Here is a 27,923-nt window from a genome sequence, read left to right on the forward strand (position 1 = left end):
CAACCGGCAAAGGAGTTTCAAAGGTAAACGAGTGAGTACATGCCACTGCCTTCATGTATCGCTGTAGAAAAACCATCCTTATATTCACCAGGAAGACATCAAAATACTCTCAGTCCTCAGCTTACCAGGACCAAAGCAACACTTGTCTCAGTCGATCGCTCTTTTATCCTTGACACACTTAAATCAGCTGGCTTCACACTCTTAGTTTCTTCCTGCCTCCCTGGCTGCTGTTTCTCAGTCTCCTTTGCTGTTTCTTCCTCTCCCCTGATTCTGTAGCGTTGGGACAACCACGACTCTGTCCTTCCTTTTTTCTCTTTTCCATCTGCCCTCTCTCCCTAGGGATGTCATCCATTCTGATACTTTAAGTGTCATCTATACACTGGTGACCCTGAATGACTGCCTGTCTTATGTCTGCTATGGGTTACTACCTACTCAGTGTCTCCATTTGGATGTGTGTTGGAGTTTCTTGTCTCCCCTCACCCTGACACCCCTAAACTAGCTCCTTCTGGAGTCTCCCTGTTAATGCTCTGTTATGCCAACACAGTCCCCACAGTTGTTCAGTACCCAAATCTTTTTTCTCTAATGCCCTACATGTGCTCCATCCCTAAGTGCTGCTGGCTTTACATTAAAACATACCCAGAGTCTGCCATTGCCACTATCACGGCTCACCTGGGTATTACATCAGGCTCCTAATTACTGTCCTTGCTTAGTTGCTTGCTCACCTTCATTCTAATGTTAAAACAGCAGCTTGAATGACCTGGTTAAAATCAAGATCATGTCACTTCTCTGCTCCATACCTTAGGCAACCATACATTTCACCAGTTTGCTGGGAACAGCTTTGGTCTTCCTCTGTTTTCTCAGTGTCCCATCCAGTTTAGCATTTTTACCAACAAAAGTGTCAGAATTTAAATGATAAATTATATGGTCATTCTGTCTATACCTGTTGTTGCCTCTCATCTCTCTGAAAAAAAAGTCATCAGCATGGCCTATGAGGCCTTATAGCACCTGGCTCCTCTGTTACTTTTCTGACCTATTTTACTACTTTCCTTTATTCCTCCACTGAAACCATGAGGGCCTCTTTTTTTTGTTCTTCAAATGCAGTAAAGGCTCAGTTCAACCTCAGGGCCTTTGCACTTGCTATTCATCTGTCTAGCATGCCCTTCCCTGGACAGCCTCACGCTTGTTCACTTACTGATTCATGTCCACACTCAAATGGCACCTTCTCAATGCGATCCTCCTCCTCAGTACCCATATCCCCCTTGACTGCTTTGTTTTTCTTCATTGCATTTATCATCGTGTATACATTTTGCTGTTTAGCATGTTTGCCTTCCATACACCATCAGTATAATGCCTTAAAATTCCAGCAAGGCAGAGATTTTTATCTTTTGTTTGCTGCCGTATATTGCCAGTGCCTGGCACACAGCAGGTACTTAAAATTTTTTATTTCATAAATTGGTGAGCAAAAATAGCACTTGGGATCCCTATCTAATATCAGTAATAGTTAAAATTGTTGTCTGAAAGTGGTAATTCCAAAGTAATTAAAGTAATAAAGAGGATCATCTGCAGAGATGGATTTGAGAATACGATTTTTAAATTTTGGCTTTTTGAATCTGTGATAACAATGTTTAAAAAAAGATCTGAAACCCGTGTTTCTACTTTCCCACCCTCCAAACTTACAAAATTCTCATGACTTCTATGAGACTGTGCAAAGCTATTTATAGTAGCTTGTTGGATTTGCTTTACTTTAACTATATGTTAGCATATCCAAAAAAGTTCTCATAGCAATTAGTGACTGCAATTATTAATAGAAACCATAATAGATTTTAAGTTCTTATTCCCAGAAGCTTCTCTATGCTATACCATAAATCAGTTTAAAGCGTCTTGATGAATGGGTAGCTAGTTTGTATTTAAATTTTCATCTGAATGGGAATAAACAATGGGAAGGACAGAGACCAAAATAGCTTTGCTCCACACAACAGATATGTAATAATCTTATAGAAAACACAAAAATAGAAACAAAAAAATTCTTCAAAGATTTCATCTTCTGAAAGAAATTTACTTGAGCGGCGATGAATATATGAAGGGAACAGCAGCTGAGAATTCTGAATCTTCATTAAATTTCACATATTGATATCCTATAAGTTTAGAGGATCAGAGGCTCCAAACGAAGCTGTCAATGAATGTTTTGAGAAGTTGGTAGTGAGAATTGTTCAAATCTTATAAATGAGATAGAAAAAAATCCCACTCTATTTATAGTACATTTGGATACTTTTATTTTATGAGCCTTTGAAATCAGAGGAGATAGTTCTTAGGAATTTGTGGTGATGGATAGCACACAAACTCAGGAAACAGACTGGCTGAGTTTATTTCCAGGCTTTACACTTTCAGGCTGTGTGGCCTTGGGCAAGTGACCTCACCTTTCTGTGCCTCAGTCTTCTTTTCTGAAAAATAGGAATGATGATAGTACCTGTCACATGGGGTTGCTGTGAATCTTAAATGAGATATTGTGCATAAAGAGCAACACAATGCCTGGCACAGAAAATAATGTGAAGTATTATCACTGTTGTGGCATACTGTCTTATATTTTTTTCTGTGGGTAAATAGATCTATACTTATAATCAAAGGATTTATAATTTTTCTTCTCTAATGTTATGCACTCATGATATTGACATTTTTCAGAAACATAATTTTGATTGCTACATAATATTTTATTGGATGGCTAGGGCATAATTTATAAATTTATAAATGTTTGACATCTTAGGTGTTTTCATGGTAAACATTATGATGAATATCTTTGCACATCTTTAAAATTTTGGCAAAATTATTTTCCCCCAGTCATGGTTCTATTTTTATTTTTGTCATGAATTTTTATATGCAGATTATGTTAATAAATTTATGACAACAGATATATCTTTGGTTCTTTTGTTTTCTCATATTGCTTTTGTGTCTTTTCCTAATCAAAGACTGGATAAATATTCACATAAAATTTTCTCTATCTTTTATTTTAAATTGTAGATTATATCAACTTACATGCGTTATTAGTGGGCTGATCTCCTTTGTTTATGTTTCTTTTCTTGTGGACCAAGGGGTTCCCCTACTTTTATTGTGGACCAAGGGGTTCCCCTAGAACCACACAGGCACTCTCTCCTGTTACAGTAACCTTTGCCATTATCTGCTTTGTCTAAGCCGCTGTTAGAAATGCTCTTGGAAAAGCTGTCCTATGCACCATGTGGATTGGATTATTGCTTCTGACTGTGGTGGTTGAGTGCAGAGGCCAGATGCCTTTACTTAAGCTTTCAGGGGACCTTTGCCTTTTCCAACAGGCTCACTCTCCCACACAGAATTCTTTTTGGGATGCTAATATTCTCAATTGTGAAATCTGCTGAGATCAGAGTAACTGCTGACATCATGAATGCACTCTTTTGCTGATGTTGCCTTTTTTCTTTTCTTGATACCAATCATAAAAGCATTTTTATCTTGTAGCGCATATACATTATCATATGCCCACACACATTAGCAGTGTGTGAAGCATCTATTTCTTTACAAAGAACATATTAACAAGCCAGAAAGGGAACACATATAAAATGCAAACTGGGTATGTTTCTTATTCTTTCTAATTTAGCTTTCAAGCTGCTCCTGCTGCTCTTAACTTTTGTCTTGTCCTTCCTTGTAAGCCTCTGACAGTGCTGATGTATCTCATCATGACACTCTCTTTTCCCAAATCTAGTGATGTTGAGCTTCAGGAATTCTCAATGGATGACTGCCCCTGTATTCCAAACAGAAGTCAGGTGACCAATGACATGGGATCTGCCCATACCTCACCTGTATTCTAACCCTGTCAGTGCTTCTCAGTGGAACAGTGCCATACCTCTTTGCCCTGTAATTCTAAGAAATACCAGTACCAGTGGGAAGATTTAGAACGCTCACTTATAAGATACAACAAAATCCTCTTTGATATGGTCCTTAGGACTGAGGCATTCCAGTGCAAGGGAGGAAACTAATGTCTAAATCTAATCTCTTGTAAGCAATCTGTGTTTTTATCTGCATGTGTACATGCAGACATGAATGGGATCAAACTATACCTACCACAGTCAGCTTTTCTTACTCAGCTATGTCGTCAGTATCTTTCATGTATCTTCCATGTAAATAAATGCAGAACTGTACCTTTGTTTAGTATTATGTTGTATGAATTACATAAATGTACTTAATTCCCTCTAGTATTCAAATTTTGGATAATATATACAACATTGCAAGAGATTTTTTAAAATTTATGTTTATTATTCATTCATTTATACTCAAATACTTTCACAGTATAAATTCCTAAAACTGAAATTTCCAGTTAAAAATTTATTAATAACATTAAGGCTATTGATACATACTGCCAAATTGTCCAGTAGCCTGTGTGCCTACACATACTAAATGCTGGGTGATATAATTCTTTTTAGTCTTTGATAAATCTACAGATTTAAAAAATGATATTTTATAATTGTTTTATTTTTCCTTCTTTGATTACTAGAGAGGTCATATACTTTTCTTGTCTCATTACTAATTTTGTGTTTGTGTATGAATTACCTGTTAAATCCTTTGCTCATTTTTCAATTTTAAGGTTTCTCTTTTCATATTGATTTGAAGAATTCTTTATTAATGTTAGCAATACTTCTAATGTAGGTTACAAGTATTTTTCTCCAGTTTGTCTTTTATCTTTTGATATTTATGTAATCAAATCTATTATTTGTTTCCTTTATACAGAATGATCATGACAGTGTTCAGTAGTATGGTCTCTGGAATTAGGCATGCAAGGATTCTATCCTGGTTCTGCATTTTATTTTAATAGTTGATTCACATTGTGGTAGTTATATTTTATAAAGTCTCTGTGAACACTGAATTAGTAAATACTGAACTATTGCTCCTAGAGGAAATACAGAATTATGTTCCTATGAGCCTCTGGTCACATTTTCATCAACTGACCGATACATAGCTTTGTTTTAAGTGTGTTTCTGTTTAAAGACACTGTTAAATATATATTGTTGATTCATTAACATTGAACTCATGGCCAGCAGTACTATAATTCATGCCTGAAAGTATTATCTCTGTAAGGCACATCACTGCCTTCTTGTATTTAGGAACACTGGTCAGCAACTCAGCACTATCCTTGGGGGCCATTTTAGACAGTGAAATCACTAAGCAAAAGCACTGAAGGGGCCAAAAGAAAACTTCTTCACTCCTAAAGTTTCATTAATAAAAATCACTGACAAATTTAGAACAATATGAAGAAAAGGCATGACAAATTGTATTATTTAACGGCTGGGAGGAAACAAAGCATGGGGGAATCACAAGAGTAATGTCCCAAGAGTCCCAAATGTCCCATGGGGGTACAAAGCTTATATACTAGTATTCATGACTGAGAGAAGGTGGGGGCAGGTACAAACCCCAGAACAATGGACTGAGACCAAGTTTCTCTGAATTGCTGGGGGGAGGTGTTGTCACAGATGAAAGGAGGAAGTCAGAAGTTAAGTAGAGACATCTTGTATGCAAAAGAAAATATTTCAGGTTATCTGATAGATGCCCTTAGAAAGAATAGATAGTAACTAAAAGAAGGGTGCCTCAGAGGAAGTGTGGCTATTTTCATATACAGATGTAAATTTTTTTCCACAAAGAAACAGCCTTCTAGGCAATCTTGTTTTTCCAGTCTCTCTGAATTAGCCATCTTGAAATTTGTCAAAGAAATATATTTGGGGCTGAAATATTTTGCTTTCCCATAGCACAGAAATGCAAAAAATGTGGCACTAAGTAGATTGTGAAAAGGATACTTGTTTACAGTATGAGAGTCAAAGAAGAAGGCAGCCTTGTTTGACCTCAGCTGGGAATGTATGTGTTGGGTGACTCAAATTTGTTGCCACTCTGCACGTGAGTGTCTGCAAATGACCATGGAAATACTGATTTTGGAGTTACAAATAAATTCACAAATAAGAAATTCATGAATAATAAGAGTGGCTCAAATACCTTGATGTTAAAGTTATTTAACCTGAGTCCCCTTTCTTTAAAGTTACTTGACCTCTCTAAGTCCCCTTTTTATATATATAAAATGAAGACTTACATCATAGTGACATGACAATAAATGAGATCATGTATGCTTGGTATATAGTAAGCTGGTGAATGTTAGGGATAAGCTTCATGAAACCTCATATTACAAAAGCATTCTTATATCTTTTTTTCTAGTACTTTTATAATGTTTGGTTTTTGCACTTAACTCTCAAATTCATTTGAAATTCATTTATGTCTAAGAAGAATGATACTGATTTGATTTTTCCCTATACTCATATGTTCTGCCAGTTTTCCCAGTGCCACTTACTGAATAAATATTTTTCTACCACTAATTCTTATGTACTCTATTCTATATCACTGTCACTGGAGATGCAGGTTCTTAGAATTCCTGAGGAAGGAATCCCATTGGGAATCCAATAACTCCAAGCTCATGCAGCAATGTCACATCCACACTCAAGGTTTATTGCAAAGAGAAAGTACATGCAGGAGAGTGCATGGGTGACCTTACAAGTGAGGAGCATCCCATAGATATTCAGGGTCATGGGTTTTATATGTCATCTCAGGACAGGGGTGGTGTTCTAACTTAACTAGGGGAAGGAATATTCAGTTTGGGTGGAGTTTGGGGTAATCCTGGCCCAGGGGACTGCTTCTGTTTCCTGTCATACACATTGCCAAGCTTGAAGGAAAGGCTCATGTGCAATGGGGCCAATTTTCCCTTAAGTTTGCCTTTTTTGATCTAGCCCTCCATGTGGAAGGTCATATAGAAGTCATGTGCAGCTCTGTCCTTAATGCACATATGTCGTGGTTTTTGTGGTTTTGTTTCCTGTTCAGAAAACCAGAGTTCTGAGTTTCTTTAATTTGATTGGTCAAGTGGTTTTCCTTTTTACTGTCTCATTACAGGCTCATTAACTACAAAACAAGGAGGTGGCTAATGTCAGTTCAGCCTGAATATTGATGGGTAGCCTCCCTGGGGTGGGTCCCTTCTCTATCCTACCTCAGTACAAATGATCTTTTTAAGTACATCTTCTAATCAGCCATTTCTAGTATATAGAAATGATATTGATTTTTATATATTTTGTATGTCAACATCTTACTGAATTCTCTGAATATTTTTATGAATAATTTTGAGGGTTGATTTTCTTCCATTTTTAGGAAGTATTTTTAAGGCATTCAAAATTATATAGGGCAGGATGGAAGAAAAGCACAGATTGTACACAAACCATAAAGGGGACAAAAAACTAATTTTACATCTTGCTGAATAAAATTTTCCAACATGTCATTAGGGCATGTATTACGGGAGCCTCAAAACTGAAAAGGCACGGGCCGGCCTGGTGGCGCACTGGAGAGTGCACCACTTGGCAGCACGGCGGCGCTCCTGCTGAGGGTTCGGATCCCATGTGGAGACCGGTTCCCGCTCACTGGCTGAGCGCAGTGCGGGTGCAACACCAAGGGTTGCGATCCTGTTACCGGTCAGTAAAAAAGACAAAAAGGAAAAAAAAAAAAACTGAAAAGGCACTTGTGTAGTGTTTGCCTATTTCAAATAACTCACCCAAGCCAATAAGTAGAGACACTGGTTTATTAGACTTATGGGAGGTGCTGATGGTGGCCAGTCAGCTAGAAATCTGCACTGCCATGGGGTACAAACAACAGTTATATAGTGAACAGATCAAAGGAGAGGTATAAGTCATCTGCATGCTTATGTGTAGACCCTCACCCAACTCAGACTCAATAGTTCACAGGAGATCTGGCTGAGTAGGTCAGTTAAGCCCTCCTGGAGTTAACACTAGTATTCTGACTCCATTTACATGCTAATTCATTTACTCAAGGCTCCTGCTTCCTACTGTCTTCCATTTGTCTTTCCATTTACTCAAGGAAAGGAAATGTGCCTTTCCTTGAGTAACTTGTCCAGAAGTAGTTTCCCAGGGAAAGGGGGATTCTGGTATGTGTGGGGAGGGTGAGTAGGTCTATGTTTACCTTATAGGGCATAAAATTTGGAATACCTTAATTGGAGGAGTTAAAAAGAACCCCTGCTTATTAATCTTAAAAGCATACCTTATGTGAATGCAAACCCCTGCGTTTTACAGATGGGAAAAGAAGGATGGTAGGAATGCTCACAACAGATGTGAGATAACAACCACAGCAGTAATTGAACTCTCACCATGTGCTGGGTCTTTCTCTAAACCCTTTGTGGAATTAACTCATCGATTCTCAGGAGAACCTTAGGAGATAGGTACTAGTAATATTCTCAGTTTTTCAATTGAAATAATGGAGTCACAGAGAGGTTTGAAACCTATAAAATGTCTACTTCAGTAGGTCATTTCTTTCTCATCATCCTGAAATTTTAATTCAATTTGGTACTTACTAGCTTTTTATATTTCAATAAAACTGTGACAATTTATATTACATTCTTTTAAATATTCTGAGGTTTTATACATAATTATTTTTTGTTAGGCAAAATGAAGCATAATAAAGAAGTCTACCACAATATCCAGGATGAAGGAATTAATATCAAAGTCTTTCTTAGTTGTTAATAGTCAAAAAGCTTGAGTTCTGTATCTACGTATTGTGATATTAGTGTAGCTTTGCATGGCAAATCAGCCTATCTGTCTTCTATTTTTCCTTCTGTGAAAAAGGAGATATTAATACTCATTTGACGACACTTTTTTCCTTGGTATTTATTATGAAAACAAAAATAATGATTTAACATCTATGCATTGCCACCCCAATATAACAAATATTAATATTTACCATATTTTCTCATAGTTTTAAAAAATTTAAAAAGAGAGAGAGATAGTTAAAAGCTCTGTTGTTTCCCAACCCAGTGCTACTCCCACCCACAGCCCCCACAATCTGCCTAGGAATAGCTGGAATCCTGTTGTAAGCTTATATCCACAAGGTTATTTTGATAAATAAAAGAGATGATGTCTGTACTAGTCCGTTTCTGTTGCTTATAAGAAAATACCAGGGACTGGGTAATTTAGAAAGAAAACAAAATTTATTGCTTACAGTTTCTGAGGCTGGGAAGTCCAAAGTCCATCTGCTGGTGGCAACAGTGACCCAGGGGTCTCACATTGCAAGATGGTGGAAGCAAGAGAGCAGGGAGAGAGAAAGACTCTTCATGCTCCCCTTTTACAGCCCTCCAAATGACACCCATGACCACCATTTTTAATCCATTCTCTACTGCGTGGTCCTACAGTCTAATCACTTCTTCAAAGCCCCACCTTTCAGTTACCGTAATAGGATTTCCCACCCTCTTAGCAGTCACAGTGGAGGCCAAGTTTCTAATACATAAAACTTAGGGGACACAATTCAAGCTTCAGTGAGTTTTGGGGGGACATAAGTCAATCCAGTACAATGTCTATGAGAACTCCTCCCTAGAACACCTGAAGTGGACTTCATTAATCTTTTGTTCATCTGTTTATACATTGGGGATTAAAATTTTCATTGACTTACCTCAGAGCGTGCCATGAGATCACATATGTGAAAATGCTTTGTAATCTGTAAAGTAACAGAAACGTAGAGTAATAATATTTTCTGGATTTAAGGTTTGTCTAGCAATTACAACTAGTTGTTTAGAAAAGGCTGGAGTAGGAAGAGAGGACAAAGCAAAAATAAAGAGAAGGAGGAGAGAGAGAGAGAGAGGGTCTATCATGTGTAAGGCAGCCTAGCTCCTGAGTCTCTGCTGCTTGTCCTGTTGTTCCCTTCACTGGCTTACTTCTGCCTCCTGTTTCTGGTGTTTCTGTCTCTGGTCCACCTAGCGAAGCTGGACTCTTTCTTAACCTTACCTCACTGTCTTCGCTAGCTTAGGGTACCCTTTCCTTAGACGGTGTAAATGAAATTTATTATCGTTGGTTTTATTCTATTTTCATAGACACACTCAAAATATTTTCTGTCAGCTAATGTCATAATAGTTTCCTTTACTATAAAAAAGAAGTCATAAGTTTTTACTTAGTTTGCTTTTTTAACCTTTCTGGTTAGAGTGTCAGTTCAAAAATGTATCCTATGTCATTCAGACGAATTCTTACTTGTCACGCAATGTTTTGGTAGTGACAGACTCATGAATACATTAGTGCACTATATGAGTACATATATTACTTACACATGCACACACACACACATACACACACACACAGTAACTTTTGAATAGAAAATCCAAAGTGTGCACTGAAATGCCTTTCAGGTTTCTTCTTTTGGGAGGTGTCCTCTTTTCTCCTTTGTTTTCCTGTAGGCTGAAATCTGTTGGTGAGGTGCCTCATGCAGTGACCTTGTGGTAGACCATGTGTTTTGGTGCAGAGCTGTCAGAAAAGGCGCCTTACTCGTTCATCTTGATGGTGGTTGGAAAGGCGAAGAAAGAGCATAAAGAACAGAGGGAAGGCAGCAGGCAATGACTGAAACGATTCTGCGATGAGAAAGGAAGGAAAGAGTCCCTCCAGTTCTGACGTTGTGTGCGTGCACAGTGTGGAGAGGAATGTGTTGAGGGAAGGGAGTTCGGAGAGTAAGGCCACTTCTGAGGAGTGCAGGGCCCGCTGTGCTGCTTCCTAGTGTAGGGAAAGGACAGGAGTGGGCAGGAAGAGGAGGACAGTTCAGTATGGGGAGTAGGGAAGTATGTTTTGTTACAGGTGTTGGATATTGCTTTCCATAACCAGGTGGTTGACAGTATTAGGGATTAAATAAAATAATACAGAAATTTAAAAGACCAAAAAAAAAATAGTCTTTCAGAAAGAAGAAAGAAAACTTTGAGAAGAATCTCTCACCACCTGCTCCCAAAAGTTTTAAATAAAAGCTTATTTTTATCTTGTGGTGGAGAAGAGAGAGACAGAAAGCCCAGTCCCAGAGGTGTTTGGGAGACTCAGAATTTTAAACACTACTATTACTAAAAAGTAGCTAATATTGACCTCATGCTTCCCACTTCCAGACACTCTGGGCGGTATTTTATACAAGTTATATCATTAAATTTTCACAAAAACTCTTTGAAATTATACTCTTATGCAGGTAATACAATGGAGAGAATGAGGCTTGAAGAGAACTAAGTGATTTTCCAAAGGTCATAAAGCTAATAAGTGGCAGAGCAGAATTCAAATCCACGAGGATGATTTCTAGAGCCTGGACTCACTGTCCTGAGTTGCTGTTGATGTATTTCTCTATTAAAGCAGATGAGACAAAATAAAAAACAAACTAGTTCAGCATTGTATTTGAATTTGCTTTGCTCTTGAACTTGTAAGACTCAGCCATTTCTCCGTAATGCATGAGTGAATTACCTGGTAAATGAATCACTCAATACTTTTTAAAAAATTATTTCTGTTGAAATGTATTGATTATACATATTCGTGGGGTGCAGAATTTCAATACATGTATGCAATGTGGAATCACTGAATTATTTTCATTTATTTTTTGGTAGTATCTTGCCCATTTTCTTGTTTATTAGCTGACACAATAATATAAATTATTAAAAACAGGGGGGACCTAAATTAATCAGTTTGTTGATCTCTCAGGATCAGCTTAAAGGGTGCTCCATAGGTAACGCAAAAATATATTAAAGTACTTCTCAGATGATTATTGCCAACCATAACTTTTAAAGATTAGTTTTGAATTTCTTAAAATTTGAAGTGTACAAAAAGGATACAGTCTGGGAGGAAAATAGATTGGTTCTTCATTAGGACCTAGCAGAGCAGTTATAGAGTATCTTCTTAAATCTGCTTTTTCTCAAAATTGTTGTTGTTTACCTTAGGTAGCCAAGAACACAGGATTCTGTAGCAGACATGTCTTCCACTCTTGCATTTCTTGCACAAGCAACATTTTAAATCCCCCTTTTCATTGGCACTTTGCTGACCGAACACAGAGTCCACAGTCATGTTAAAAAAAATTCATCTTCCCTAACAATTTCATATTCCTCTTATATACACACATCTCCAAAAAAATACCAGCTATCCATAAAAGCTTGCCTGAGCTTGTTAGTGTTTTCTTTTTTTTTTTTTTTTTTTTTTTTTTACCAGAAAAGAAGGAAACACTGTAAATAATACAATAACTTTTATGTTAACAAAATTCAGTGTTGGATTTGCTAATGGCACTCAGATTTCAAAGTCAAAGTTCTGAACATGTGGAGTTATTTGTGTTAGAAACCTCATGGAAATCCAGAGTGATCCTTCTGAATATCTTTGTAAGACACTTTGCTCTCCCCTGACCTGTCCACAGCATTTCATATGCTATGCAACACAGAACTTCTCATGTTCTCAAAAACACTTGGTACAGGGAAATCTATTTCTACTTAGTGCTAACATTCATCTGAAAAAGGCATAGGAGAGTTGAAGGTTGTTCTTTTGTTTGGGGTTTTTTTTTCCTTTTTTTTCTTTTTTTCTTTTTTTTTTGTCTTTTTCCGTGTCCGGCAACGGATCGCAACCCTCAGTGTTGCCCCCGCACCGGACCGGGGACCGGCAACGGGACCGCAACCCTCGGTGTTGCCCCCGCGCCCCGCCCAGCCAGTGAGCGGGAACCGGTCTGCATGTGGGATCCGAACCCTCGGGCGGGAGCGCCGCCGCGCTTCCCAAGCGGCGCACTATCCAGTGCGCCACCGGGCTGGCCCGCTTGTTAGTGTTTTCTGAAGAGTAAAATTAGCTTCTATGTGAGGGAAGCACCTTAAAACAGTGTTATTAGTTATATTGGCTTTGCCATTTCCAAGCTTTGGACAACAGTTTTGCAGTACTTCTTTCTATACATAAAAGATTCTGGGAGCCAGACCAGAGTGCTAACTTTGCTTGTTCAAAGGCATCCTCACAGCAAGTACAAACAGGTACAAAAACAGGCGTGCACTTACACATGCACAAATAATGATATGATAAAGATATGTAGGCACATTTAATATAAACTTTAGTTTTTTCTTAGCAGTCGCTCTAATCCTGCTCTGAGAGCCAGTCTTATTTAGAGAGGATTCTACTATTCATTCATTGATTTATTCATTCATTCATCAAATATGCCAGGTACTTTCAGCCCTTATGTTATAACCAAGATGGGGGGAGTCAGAAAATAATAAAATAAAATATACAAGTATGTTAGATGAGCATAATAAAGTAAGTAGGAAAAAAAGGGGGAATAGGGAGTGTCAGAGTGTAGGTAGGTGGGGAGGAAGCCCCCTGTCCAAAGGTGACATTTGAGTAAAGACTTGAAAGAGATGAGAGTGAGCTCTGCAGCTGTCTGGAGGAAGAGCTTTCCAGGCAAGAAGCAACAATAAGCACACAGGAGCCTGCCTCTGTGTTTGAGTCACAGTGAGGATGAACAGTGTGTCTCAGAGACAATAGAGGAAACTGGGGCGGGGGGGGGGTGACCGCCAATGATGTAGAGTCTCGTGGGCCTTTGTTTTGATGGGTTTTGAGCCAAGGAGCAACATCATCTAATTTCTTCCTTTTGAAAGGACCATTCTGGCTGCTAAATTGAGAATCAACTGCTAGAGGAGGCTGTGGGGAGGGGCAGGGGATTGGAAGCAGAGACACCAGTTAGGAGGTTATTGTAACAATATGGTTGGCAAATGATGATGAGTTGGACCAGGATGATATCAGATTTGAGTTTACTGAAGATGAGATGTAGGTAAGAGAGTGAGAGGAGTCAAGCTAGCCTCAGGAGCTCTTGAGCAACTGGGGGAAAGGAGTCATTTATTGCACTGGGAAAACTGCAGAAAGAGGAGGTTTGGGCAGAGTGTCAGGAGCTCAGTTTGGGACATGTTAAGTTTGAGGGGACTGTTGGACACATGTGAGGATTTCTGACAGGCTGTTGGATGTAAAAGTCTGGACTTCTGGGGAGAGAGGTCTGGGCTGAGGATATAAATATGGGCGTCACCTGCACATAAATGGTACCACGGGGAGTGAGTGTGGCCAGAAGAAGGAAGAAGTCCATGGGAATCACTGACTAATGCAGGAGAGAAAGGAGCAGCATGTGATTATGAGAAAAACTACTGGACTGGGTGTTTAGAGGTTTGTGTGACTTTGAACAAATCCCTATTTTTACATTTAATTTTCTTGTCTGTAGGATGGGTAGGTTAATAGCCTCGGACAGCCCTTTCTTGGATTAGATGATCTCTAGGCCTCTACTCATTTCTAAAATATAAAGTGTAACATTTCTGATTTTTTTCTAGTTTTCAATTGGCAATGGAGAAGCTCAGATACTTTAATCTCAGTAAGATTATTTCCGGGAACCATTGCAAGATGAGTCATTTGTGTATAGCTAATGACAGATACTATTTCTTTCTTTCTTTCTTTTTTTGAGTTCTGGTGATATTTTATTTAGAAAAAGAAAAACATCACTAATTTTAAGAATTTTCATATTTCCTTCTTTTAAATGCTACACTGTTTAGACATAAGGTAGACCTGGATAGTAAAATATTTACACATAGAATACAAAATAAATATAAATAACTGAAAAAATGAATTAGTTATCCATTGATTCATTTTGCATTCCTCTTGTCCATCTTCTGTTTCATTTTTCTTTTCCTTTTGTAAACCTTTTTTCTTTCTTGCTTTCAAATTGAGTTTTGGCTCTGGTTTTACCTACTGTATTTCCATAGGCTTTTCCTCAGCTGGTATAGCAAAAAACATCTTCAGTGGGACCAGGTGGAAGAGCAGTCTTTGGCTCTTTCTCAGTTTCTGTACATCTTTCCCTTTATTTATTTATTTATTTTTTGTATTTTGCTACTGGGGTGGATCTTATGACATGCATCAGCATTTTGGGTGGCTGGTAGTGAGTATTTTCATATAAAGTTGGTCCTCCAAAACTTCCCTAGAAAATTTTTATGAAATTTAAGACAAAACAAGGTCTTATTTCCACAGGAGCGTCATCTTCTATGATCTGAAAGTTCTGAAATTATATCCTGTTATCCAAAATAGTGAAAGTAAACACATGGTGCACAAGTGGCTGGCTTTCAGGATGGTGCTTTGGTGAACTAAAGATCTGAATTAAGAGTTCTTTTAACAAAACTTGATGTAGTAATTCATCAAAAGCAGAGTCAAAAGACAAAAGGGGCTGAGAACCTTTCAAAGTACAGTTTCCAGTCATCTTTAGTTCTGCTAACGTATGAATATTTTGAAAAGAAATTTAGCAGATGGCCCAGGAGGTGAATTTGAAAGCCACATATAGAGATCCTATTTTTTTTTCTTTGCTTCAAAATAGATGCATTTACTGTAGTTTTTCCTTTCACAGACCTTGTTAATCACAAATGATTTATCTTTATGATCCATTTTAGTATCTGCTTTAGAATGAGGCATCACCATTCCCAAATCCTGCATTAAATGTCTTGTTCTGAAATTTATTACTCTGGAAGAAAAGATAAGAATCCGTTCCCTGATTATCCACTTGCTCCTGCACGTGGGGCCTGGGATAGTCTCTCTTCCTCCTCCACTTCCTCTGCCGCTTAGCTGGTGGCCAGCATCTTTTTCATTTCTTTTTGTCTAGTTGGCCTGAGCCACCAAGCCTCCATGCCCATTCCTCTTGGTCGCAGTCATCTTGCCTCTGATAGGTACTATTTCTGACCTGGTTTTCCCTTTGTTCAAACACAAGCTCTGACCAAAAGTACACACACACACACACACCCACTGAAATCAGGAACACAGTGAGACCCTCACAACTGTGGAGATTTTCCCACTCAGTGCTTTGTTGTGGGGGCTGAGGCGAGATGGTTGGGTGGCTGGGAGAACAGTGAGTGGTAGAAAACTACCTGTGAGGCTGCTTCATTTATGTCGGACCAGAAGCATCCTGTAGCACATAGAGATTTTCTTCAAACCTGCAGGAAATCAGTCACAAATCAGACCCAAACTATTTCCAGAATATCAGCCCATAGATTTTACTGACTTTCTTTGATATAGTTGAAGCCATGTACTAAATCTGCACAAGATTTTTGAAATTTCAGAGCAATGACTGGTACTGGGTCCTGTTTGTGACAGAAGAACTAATGCACTCCGTACATTGCCAGTGAAGAGTGACTTATTCTTAAGGGAGAGGACTGTTCATTGAGTGCTCAGTCCATGTGGGCACTGCTGGGTGTCTCATGTGCATTATCCTGCTTTAGTTAATCCTTGTATGAACACAGTGAAGTAGACACTATCTGCCCACTGTATAGCCGAGCGCTGAGGTGCAAATAGCTTAAATTCCTTGTCTTAGATCTCATCAGCAGGGTTGATAGAGTTAGGAGTTAGGCATCAGACAGCTCTCCAGGGCCTCAGAGCTCATGTTTGTCCCATGACACATATTGTATTATTCAGGTGTGCAGGTCAAGAGAGCCAGATTTGGGAGAAGTGGGGTGTACTTAGGGGATTCTGAGGGGTCTGAGTCTATAGCTGGCATGTCACCTCTGGTGTGTGCTGTTCTAGTGCTTCCAATACTCAGGGGACAACTAGGTGATATGTTATTATTCATCAGACTGTTACTAATGCTTTTACAAATCCACTATTAAGGTACATATTTTGCCTTCATGAAGATTTCCTGTACATTTAATATGTTTCCTTGCACACAAACATGTGAGCATTACTTAGTCAACAAGTCAGGAATGACTGTGAAGTCTTAAAAGCCCCATCTGAAAATATCCAAACATGTAAAATGAATGCAGATGCATTCAATGAGAAGGAGGCCTCTGTAGGGAAGTACAGAGGCTTAGGCCAAAAGTGGGGTGAGCAGGCATCACAACAAGGTCTTGCTGTTGGGGTGTGTGTGTGAGTGAGAGAGAGAGAGCGCGCATGCAATCAAGTCGTGTCTGCTTTCTCTATATACAAGATGGCTAAGACGGTTACATTAGACTCGTGGCATTGTTAAAGGATTGCTGTTCTGATTCAGTCAACCCCCTTAACATTAGATAACTTTTTATTATAGTTGAAAACCAGGGGACTTATCATTCTAGTTTTAATCCCTGAGGTAATTATTGAGTCCACCTAATTTTTGTTCAGCAAACTATATATAAAAAGAATAATTTATTTTCCTTCATGTATTAATTCTCTTCTGGAGTGCTGAGACAAGTCGAAAAAATCTTTTCACTTGAGATAGATTTCAGTGTTCTCTCTCTCTCTCTCTCCTTTTTTTTTAATTCATGGGAACTGAGTTCCAGAGATATTTCCAATGAGAATGGCTTGAAGAAGCCAAGGCAAACACCCCAGTGCCCCTGCAATTATATCCCTGAAACGTGAGTCATTTATCCTCCCCTGTACACTGCCAGTTTTCTTTTCTGCTTTATGGCAAAATTCTTAGTCTCCTGTTACCTGTGTTTATGCTTCCTTTTTCCCGTATGAAGTGTTCATCTTCTCTTTGGCTCAGAGAATCCCAAGACACCAAACACATTCATTCATCCCCTCCCCCTCCTTTTTTCTTTTTCATGTTTCTCTTTGACTGTCATTTCTGAGCACATTGCCAGGACAGTTCTCTTCTAACACTCCAGTGATTCCATTCTTTATTTTTTGTCCAGTACAACAGTACTTGCCATCTACAACTTCATCCTTAGTGTACCTACTGCCTTTTCAAGTCTACATTGAAATTGTAGCACTTCTAAGCCGGCTTAAATCCTTGCTAATAACCCCTTCTGGGATATGATGTAAACATGGTTTTTTTAGTCTAACACACTTTCATATCTTCTCCTTGTTAACCAAGCTTCAACCTAAAGATTATAGTGTATCATACGATTCCTAATTAAAAAGTTTTGCAAACTATCCCAAAGGAGAGATTTTCTCATAAGATTTTTTTTTGTTATACCCAGAAAACATGCTGTAAGGAAAAACTTTTGTGTTGTGCTGATTAGAACTCACAGTTTCTTAAATTCTGTTTGGCTTTATCCTGGCCTTTACGTTTGTTACAAGAGACTAATTCAGCAATGTCGTTACCTGTTTTACTTACTGAAAACTTTTAACATTGAAATCAGTTTTACTGTGGTTGTACATCTTTTAGGGATGCTATTTATTTTAGGTAGTGGCTTTTTTAGAAAGAAGGGGGACTCCCATGACTAATACCATCATAGGAAGTAGAGCTGATGTTGCAACTGAGTCTTTGAATGTGCCTAAGTGACCACCCGGGATGTAGCACTTTATGGTCTATGAAGAAACTTAGATGTAGCAGTAGGTAAAGTATGAACCAACATGGGAAAACCACATTAAATGCTGAATAAAATGTGATAGAATTTCTCGATGAAGTACATAGTTAAGCTCAAAACAAATTAGGGAAAGTCTTTAGGTGCCAGAGAAGAGGAAGAACCCAAAGATGCAGTAGTTAGAAAGAAGTTACAGCAGCCCCCAGGATTATCTGAACCTAATATATATGCCTTAGAAGCTGAGATTTTAAATCTCTGAATCAAGGCTTTGGGCCTCTATATGCACAAAGGAAAGGTGGATCTGAGCCCTCAGCACAAGGTCTGAGCCTTGGATGGGGTTTTCCTTTCCCTGTATTAGTACCAAAAAACTTCTGCCCATCAGATATGCCATGTGACATGGAAGGAAGCTTCTTGTCTTGGTTCTTGGGCAGGAAAAAATGGTCACATGAGAGAAACACAAACCAAAGTGCTTTATACATAGGTAAGGTCTTGAATGTGCAGCGCTCGCTGTCAGAAATCTGAGCCAAGAAAGTAAGAGCAACACTATCCTATATCTAATAGAAGTTATAGAAGGAGAGGATGCATCAGCGAAGGCAGATACAATATTCAAAGGGATAATAGCAGAGAATTTTTTGGAACTGCAGAAAGTTTTGAGTCCTCTGATTGAAAATACACACTGAATATCACTGAGTAGGATTAATTGAATGATACAGAATCACAGGGAATTACCCAAGTTGTGTTACTTTGCCACTGGAGAAAATAACCTTAAGTTCTAGAAGAGATTTGATTATTTTTTCCTAATTTTTAGTTTCTAGAGAAAGGAATTCAAACTAACTGTTCATGGTAATAAATTAAAACATTTCATAGGAACCCCACAGGCTCATAGGAGATTTTGAGCTGGGAAGCATTTTGCATGTCATTGAATCTATTTCTGTGTTATGGTTTATTAAATTGAAGTCCAGGAAAATTGGTTGTATTACTTGAGGTCTCAAAACTAGGCATAAATAAGACTGAAACCCAGGCTTATAGTTATTTGTTTAACATTGAATTAATAATATGCTATTCAAAAAATATAAATAGTTGATTTCTATTTTAGGTACCTTTGAGGTTTGAATACAGATCTGAGCTGCTGGCTGGTATCCTTTTCTGTTTTTAGTGAGCAAATGATCTGGCATTAGCTAAAACCTGTTTTGTGAAGGATAGTCCTGACTGGTCTCTTCAGCTAAAAAGCTTTATTTTCTTCTTAACCTTTCTAATTGTGTTTCCTGAGGCTCTTTAAATTGCTATTCTTAAACAACAACGACAACAACAACAACAACCAAAAGCATAAAAGATACATGGCAGTATTTACTTCTCTTTGTGTACTTTTGAAATACTGAAGATTTAGCTCATATCCAGATTAACTCATCATTTGTTTTAGCTTCCCAGAACACAAATATCAGTTCTTGCCTATCCAGATTTAAGCACTTTGATAATCTAATTATAGAATCTGTTTATGACATATTAATTTTACCTCTAAATGTTCATCTTATAGATTCCATGCCAGAACTTGGTCTCAAGAGTATTTGGGAATTTCAGTATCTCACGTGTGTTTTGTTTTGTGCCATTGTTTCTAAGACCTTAATTCAGGTGGCCTACAATTGGGAAATGATTGTCAATGAATGGCCAGAAAAGATGAAGAAAAGATATTTAAGTCTTTTCTCAATAAGGGAAAATGGGAGTAAAAAACTCATGCACACACACACTTACACACATGCACCCCCTTGTTCACACATGCACACGTATATACATATACTCATGCCATTCTCTTCCAACGTGTTGGTTAGGTGCCTATCACCATGGCGTACTTGGCAACTGTATTTAACAATGAAAAGAGGCAGAAGGAGGACATGAATTACATAAGGCTGGTGAGTCTTGATCATTAATTTTTACCAGAACAAATTCACTACAGCTGCTAGTTGAGATTACATACCCATTTGGTATTTAGATTGGCATATTTAGTATTCTTTATATAAAATTCTGTGTGTGTGTGTGTATGTATGTTTTTTTTTCCCTAACCACTGCCTCAAAAATATCAGCACTGACAAAATTGATTTGTCAGGAGCACATTCAGACTGCTTTTAGTGAAGCTGTGGAGGAAACGGAATGTTGCCCATGATTGGATCACATTATCTAAGTTGCCCGAGTCTTCTTGGTGCTGTACGGCAGAATGCAGTAAGCTATGCATGTGGATCCAAAACCAGACAAGAACTGACAACCCTCCCACTTGTTATTGTGAGTTTTAGGAAGGGCAGTATTTCAATTTTTTAGATAAACTGTTATCAGTAAATATGAGTTTAGGATACTTTCAAGAGTTTGTCTTCCTTTGAAAGCCTTTTCTTGTCCCAATTTTCTCCCCTACGGTGCAGATCTTGGAGCAAATCTCCCTTTGAAGTCAGCAGGAATCTTGGAGCTCACATCATCTCACAGGGTGAGAAAGAGAAAGGGAGGAACCAGGCGTGGGTGATTAGTTCCCACCAGAAGGCACACTGGGAGATGAATGCAGGGGCGGCTGTGACATCATAGAGGAGTATGACTTCATCTAACAAGGGGTCGGCACTTAGGAAACACCTTGTCATGAGGCCAGAGCCTGTTTCCATGTTAAAATACCATTTTCCCTGTTAGTAATGATGGAATTAAAACCAAAAAGCAAGAGGCATTTTATGAGAATATTTCTTTCATTTTTCTGTGTCAGAGATGCTTACAGTATTGCTGAACATCTTCATGTTTAAACAATATAATGATTTAAAGAAGAACTTCCTGACCTTTTGGATACAAACAGCTACTGTGTGTGTGTGTGTGTGTGTGTGTGTGTGTGTGTGTGTGTGTGTGTGTGTGTATTTAGTGGACGTCTCCCTGATGTTTTATATGGGAAAGATACTAGTTCATCATGTCTTCATTTACTTCATATGGATTTATACATTTGGAGACATTTCCAGTGACATATTTCAAGACTCCAGAGATTTTTCTATAGTGTCAAATTTATATATAGAGAAAGAAAGTTAGTTTCAGAAATGCATCAGGTTTATAGAAATGCATCAGGAGGAATATGCATTTTAGTTGAAAATGCATTTTAGTTGAAAACTGGAAATGAAAGTTGTTGGCTCATGGTTATTTAAGTAACCAAAATGTAACATTTTAAAGTAAATCAAAACAAATTTACTTAAAAAGTAATATTTCACAGTGCATCTGCAAAATCAGGAATCAAAGGGAGTTGTAAACTTTTTTTACTTGGGTAGACTGAAGGGTTATATGAAGAATGAGACTTTAGGTTCTCACTGATTCCTGTGCTCAGTCCTTTCCTGCCTTTAAGTTCACCAAATAATTAACAAACAAAATCAAAATGGAACAACAACAAAGCCACTGGTTTTAAACAAGCTCTTAAAACAATAAATATCAACAGGACCCAACCTGAATTATCTTCTCGAGGACTAATTTGACAAATGTCACAATGGGAAGGATACTTGAATACCTAAATAAGAACTGGTATCTAAGTGTTTGAATGTAAGTTCATTCACTAGACTTTTAAATTTAGGAGCGTAAAAGTCAAAGTAGTCCTGGAAGTAGATGCCTGTGAGAGCATCTATTAATCACATAAACACAAAGAACATATGAGAATGTTTTCTTGTTGAGGGATATTGGAAGATTTGATAAGAAAAGTTCAGGCTAACTCAGCTGCACTGAGTAGTGGAATACAAGAGTGAAAGGAAGCTCTCCTTAAAGCAGCTTTCAGTAGAAAGATTGAGATGACCCTAACTCCCATCCAGCCAAGTGTGTCTTATTAGGACTATGATTTGATGATATGTGCTATATCCAAAATAGTCATTACATAATGCTAAGGTAATTACAAGATTTAAAATTAAAGAACATAGTATGTATTTCTGCTCCAAAATACCATGTTTACTTTCTAGGATATTATTTCTTCCCTCTCATTTTGTTCAGATATAATCGAAGGCAATATATTGATATGTATTTTATTTGCTTACAGTTAAGGATATTTGACTGTTTACAATTGGTAAGTTGATGAACCAGTTGGTACAAGTGGTGTCAGATTTCTCATAGATTTGATTATTGGTAGACTTGAGAGAGAGGACTGGGGAACCCTCTGATTTAAAAAAAACAACACACAGCTGCAATTATAGTGGCAGAGCTTGAGCATTGGAGGTGCTTTTTTTGCTGAACAACATTTTAATATAATTTACACAAATTTTACTTTTAGTAATGTCTCAGTAGTCTCTTTAATGCAGAAAGGGTAATAGATCATCATAGCAGTATCCAGTGTAGGAAAGGAAATGTTTTCATGACAATTGTCCTTTAAGAGCCAAAATCATTTCTAAGCAGTCTTTAAGCAAAAAAAATAAGATGTGATAAAATTTTCTTTTGGTAATAGAAGGCACTAAGAAGTACATTTAGGTAACTAGATAAAGTGAATGTTAAAAACACTTAGTAGTATATGACTCATGTATGAAATGTTTGGTATTCATTTTAAATATTTATGTTTTTACATAAATATGGGCAAACTCTCAGGAACCACTTTAAAAAAGCATATCTAGATTTAGTGTTTTATATGCCTTTTACTGATAATTTATACTGCTGAATATTTTCATAATCTTAGTTTATCATGAATCATTTATCATTAATTTTACTTTTACATTTATTTATACATTAATACAGTTCTTGAAATTTTGTTTGATAATATGTATATTTTATACAGTCTCATTAAATTATAATGTTAATTATAATAAATTTGACTCTATCTTGAAAACGTGTTATGGTCTGAAAGTTTGTGTTCCCCAGAATTCATATGTCAAAATTCTAATCCACAAGGTGATGGTATTAGGAGGTTGGGCCTTTGGGAGGTGATTATGTTATAAGGATGGAGCAATAATGAATAGGATTAGTGTTGTTAAAAATGACACCCCAGAGAGCTAGAATATTACACCATGTGGGGACACATGTGAGGACACAGCATGTGAGGACACAGCAAGAAAGCCCTGTTTTTGAATCAGGAAACCGGCCTTCAGCTGACACTAAATCTGCCAGCACCTTGATCTTGGACTTCCCAGCCACCAGAACTATGTGAAATAAATTTCTGTTGCTAGTAAATCACCCAATTTATGGTATTTTGTTATAACAGCCTAAACAGACTAAGGTGACATGGTTTTCTTAGATAAAACATATATGCTAAAAGCTTGATATAAGTTGCTTTGTTTGGCATTTTGACAAAAGTAAAAATGCAGACCACTGAACTTCTGGGCATTAACTGTGCATCTTGAATCTAAATATTATGTATAAAGCATATGAAAGGTGCAGAGTAGGAAAAAATGTTCTTTTCAAATCTATGTTCTTAAAATACCATACTAGTTAATTTGTCCACTAATTATGAAAGGAAGGGTTATAATCTAGGATATCATTATCTCTCTTTCTCACATATGAACCAGTGTCTTAGTCAGTTCAGGATGCTATAACAAATTACCATAGCCTAGGTGGCTTAGACAACAATTTATTTCTCACAGTTCTGGAGGCTGGGAAGTCCAAGGTCAAGGTGCCAGGACATCTGGTGTCTGGTGAAGAAGGAGTCAGGGAGAAAAGGAGAGAAAGAAAAATGAAGCTCTCTTGCATCTCTTCTTATAAGGGCACTAGTCTCATTCATGCAGGCTCCACCCTCATGACCTAATGACCTCCCAAAGGCCCCACCTCCTAATATCATCACATTTGGGATTAGGGTTTTAACATATGAATTTGAGGGGTGGGACACAAGCATTTAGTCCATAGCAACAGGCTAGTCCAGATTCGGCCTATCATCTTGGGGAAATTTCTTTTCTCTCAGTGGAGAGTTCTTATCATAAGTAATACGTGCATGAGGATTTTTCACACATACGTATTTTGAGAATTAAACCTTATTAAACTAACTAAAAATCAAATGTATATATTAATCTATGCAAACCTGCCAAGATTATTTAAAAAAAAAAAAGAAATTGAGGTAGGATGAAGGAAGTTAAAAAAAATAGACACACACACACATATATACTGATTATATGAAGAAAGAAGTATATGTATGTGTGCATGTGTGTGTATGTGTGTATTCACCAAATATTCCTTTCCATGTAAGTCTTCTTAGAGCACCTAGAATATGATTTCAGTGATGAAAATGTAGTTCTAGCACAAAGCATTTAAACAAAGTACATGTAGGTATTAAGTGTTCAAAAAGGTTTCACATTTTACTGAATATTCTTATTGCATTAATGATTATAATGGTTATGGGTATCAACAGTGGTAGACATTAATATATTTGTAGATATATTAATGTCTTGTTTATGACTTTGTGTATTTGTTCTGAAGTTGCTTTACTAAATGAAAAGTAGTGTCGTTCATCATGAAAACGGCCATACTTTATACTTTACTCTTTGTTGTAGTAATTTTGCTATATACGTAGACAGAAATTGGTTTACTCTGAAAAAGATAAAAAGGCCATATCATGATAAAAATTTATATCAAAGTGAAAAAGTTAGAAATTTCAGAGGAGCAAGTGCCATAGCAACTATAACTCTAAGTATCATTGACATTGTAAGAAGTAACATTTAATAATATATGATAATTTCTTATGTTACTATATGCACTACAGTCAAATTGCAGCTGCATTAGGAAATAAAATATTTATATTTTATGAATGAAATATTCTGTTGTAAGGTACAGTATTTTACTCTGTCACGGTATTCCCCTGCTAGGACTGTTGTAACAAAGTACTATAAACTAGGTGGCTTAAACAACAGCAATTTGTTGTCTCACAGCTCCGGAGGCTAGAAGTCTGAAATCCCTAGGGCAGGGTTAACTCCTTCTGAGGGCTGTAAGGAAATGATCTATTCCAGGCCTCCCTCCCTGGATTGTAAATGGCTGTCTTTTCCATGTATCTCTTCATACTGTATTCCTTCTATATCTTTGGGTCCAAATTCCCTCTTTTTATGAGGATGCCAGTCTTATTGGATTAGGTCCCACCCTAATAACCTAACTTTAACTTGATAACTTCTGTTAGACCCTATCTCCAAATAATGTCACATTCAGAGATACTGGGGATTAGGAATGAATTGGGGTGAGGTGGGGAGAGACACAATTCAACCCCTAAAAGTCACTGTTGTTTTGTATATGATGCAAAAGGGTGTTTCCCTGATAGGAACTGAATATGTGCTATGGGTCAAATATGTTCCCCAAAAGTTCATTTACTAGGAACTTGATCTCCATTGTAAGAGTGTTAAGAGAGTGGGAAATCCAATTATGGTATTTGAAAGGTGGGGCCTTTAAGAGGTGATTAGATTGTGAGGACTGTGCCCCAGTGAACGGATTGACCCATTCATGGGCTAATGGGTGTGGTTCTGATGACTTTATAAGGAGAGCAAGTGAGAAAGTTAGCTCTCTCTTGCTCAGCCCATTCTTACCATGTGATGCCCTGCATTGCTGTGGAAAATCACCACCAAAAAGGCCCTCACAGATGTGTTTTCTGGACTTAGGACTTCCCAGCCTCTAAAACTGTAAGAAATAAATTTTGTTTCTTTAAAAATTACCCAGTTTCAGGTGTTCTGTTAGAAAGAACAGAAATGGGCCAGCCTGGTGGCGCACTGGACAGTGCACCGCTTGGGAGTGCGGCGGCGCTCCCGCCGAGGGTTCGGATCCCATGTGGAGACCGGTTCCCACTTACTGGCTGAGCGCGGTGCGGGCACAACACCGAGGGTTGCGATCCCGTTACCGGTCAGTAAAAAAGACAAAAAAGGAAAAAAAAAGAAAGAACAGAAATGGACTAATACAATAGTAAGATACAATGAGTCACAGTTAATTTCCTTGAGATTTCTGAATGATAGAGTATTGGTAAGAATAATGCGTTATGGCTATTATTAAATTTTTAAATGCCAATATTAGTTTTAAGATGTCTGAGAGAACTTGGAATAGATGAACTCATTTGGGGTGATATTCTATTTCCACAGCTAGTGTTTAGAAGATTTACTAGACTAACATGCAAGCACTAATACTTTGTATTACCTAAAATGCCTTTAGCATACTACTTACATTTGTCTAGGGGAGTTCATGAAAGCCAGATTTTTAGTAAGACTCTACAAATAATTCATCATGGATGAAAGGCAATCACATTGCACAGTCACTGGCGTGTTTTTGTTGTTGTTATTATCTCTTTGTATCTGAGATAAATGTGTTGAAAATTTCATCAAAAGCTTAATGCATTACCATTATGTTTTTCTTTGATGTACAGATCACTATGGATTCCATAACCAAAATTCTAAGGAAGTATATATTAACTCTATTGTTATTCAGTTGTAAGAGACATAGTAAAGTGTAATAATTTCAAGAGACTGTAGAAGCACTGGTATTAAATATTAAACATTTAAATGAGGAAGTCCTGATTAATTCATAATATTCTGAGCAGCTTATGAATGTTTAATACTCATATCTTGCCTTGATCGGATATTATTTAACTGAAGCCATGGTCACTATAGAACTAGTTAGTTACCATTTTTAATTGCAGGCCCAGTTTACAAAATGATTCATTTTACTTTAGGTAAATATTATTTTGAACTTCTCACCACCATTTTGTTTTTTTACTCTTTTATAAGCTAGAGCAGAATGAAAAATTTAAGATCATAATATCTGTTAAACATTTTAAACCATAATTATCTGTAAAAGTAATAGTTGAGGTTAAGTTTTCATGGTGTTAATAAAATAAAAGTACCTTAGCGATAGCTTTACCTTGATTTTAATTTCTAGGTGGTCTGTTATCATTCAGTAGATATCACTCAGCACCTATTTATGTGCTTGGCACTGGGAAACAGTAGCAGAGAACAGGGCAGACACAGGTTTCATGAAGCTTACAATCTATGGAGGTATTTAGAGATTGAACAAATAATTACCCAAATAATAATTTAATTACAATAAGTGCTAAGCAAGAGGAGTGTGAGCTTTTGTGAGAATATTTAAGGAATTTATAACCTAGTCAGGGGGGATTAAGGAAAGCTTCCTTGAGGAAAAGCAACTATGATGTGGCTCCTAGGCAGAGTGACCACCGGCCAGAGGAAGGGCTGGAAGGACGAGCATGCTGGGTGGAGGGGACCACACATGAAGGCCTTGAGGCCCACCAGCCTTTGGGAGGGGGGTGAAATGAATCAGGTTTGAAGTTAAAAATAGTGTTACAGGTGAGGCTGGTTTTCCTTATAGATTAGGATTAGCTCTCCAAATTTGGTTTTGGAAACAAAACTTATTTCTTAATAAAGGAGGGGACTAATCCATTTCCTTCTCTGTGTCTGAGACGCCTAGAGAATCAGTAGTGTAATCTCAGTCCATAATAACGGTTTATGAATTTCCATAGTCAAGACTGGTCCTAGGTAAAGGAATAAAAGGATTTTGGGGGGAATGGGGAAAGGAGTTTCTCATATTGATCAATTTTGTGCTGTCGTACTTTCCTTGGGTCAGTATTTTCAGAGCTCCCCCACCGCCCTGGGAGCTCCTAATGTTCGACAGTGTGACTCAGAGATTCTTGTTATTTGTGGCTGTCTTCTTCTGTGAGTGTGCCTAACTCTTGTCATAATTCTTGTAATTTTATTTTGGGGATGAACTGGAGGTATATGTGGAGCTACAAAGAGGTCCATAGGTTTTTTACCTGGAGGCGGGAACTTTTGACTTCTCAGAGAGTAATCATGGCTGATTCCTCCCAATGGCTTTAGTAAAGGGGTTTTGGGGATACACAGGGGCTGGGCTGTCCTATTATCCAAACTGAAATAAGCACGGGGCCATT

General features: G+C 37.6%; 1 protein-coding gene and 1 pseudogene across 2 annotated transcripts in view; one reads left to right on the forward strand and one right to left on the reverse strand.

The window, feature by feature from the left end:
• Window positions 1-27,923, forward strand: part of RELN (reelin) — a 472,813-nt gene that overhangs the window by 14,082 nt on the left and 430,808 nt on the right. The gene's annotated exons all lie outside the window — the stretch shown is intronic.
• Window positions 14,477-15,384, reverse strand: LOC103607750 (annotated as a pseudogene).

The sequence above is a fragment of the Galeopterus variegatus genome, unplaced genomic scaffold (assembly GCF_000696425.1).
Source record: "Galeopterus variegatus unplaced genomic scaffold, G_variegatus-3.0.2 Scaffold153, whole genome shotgun sequence".
Classification (NCBI taxonomy): Eukaryota; Metazoa; Chordata; class Mammalia; order Dermoptera; family Cynocephalidae; genus Galeopterus; species Galeopterus variegatus.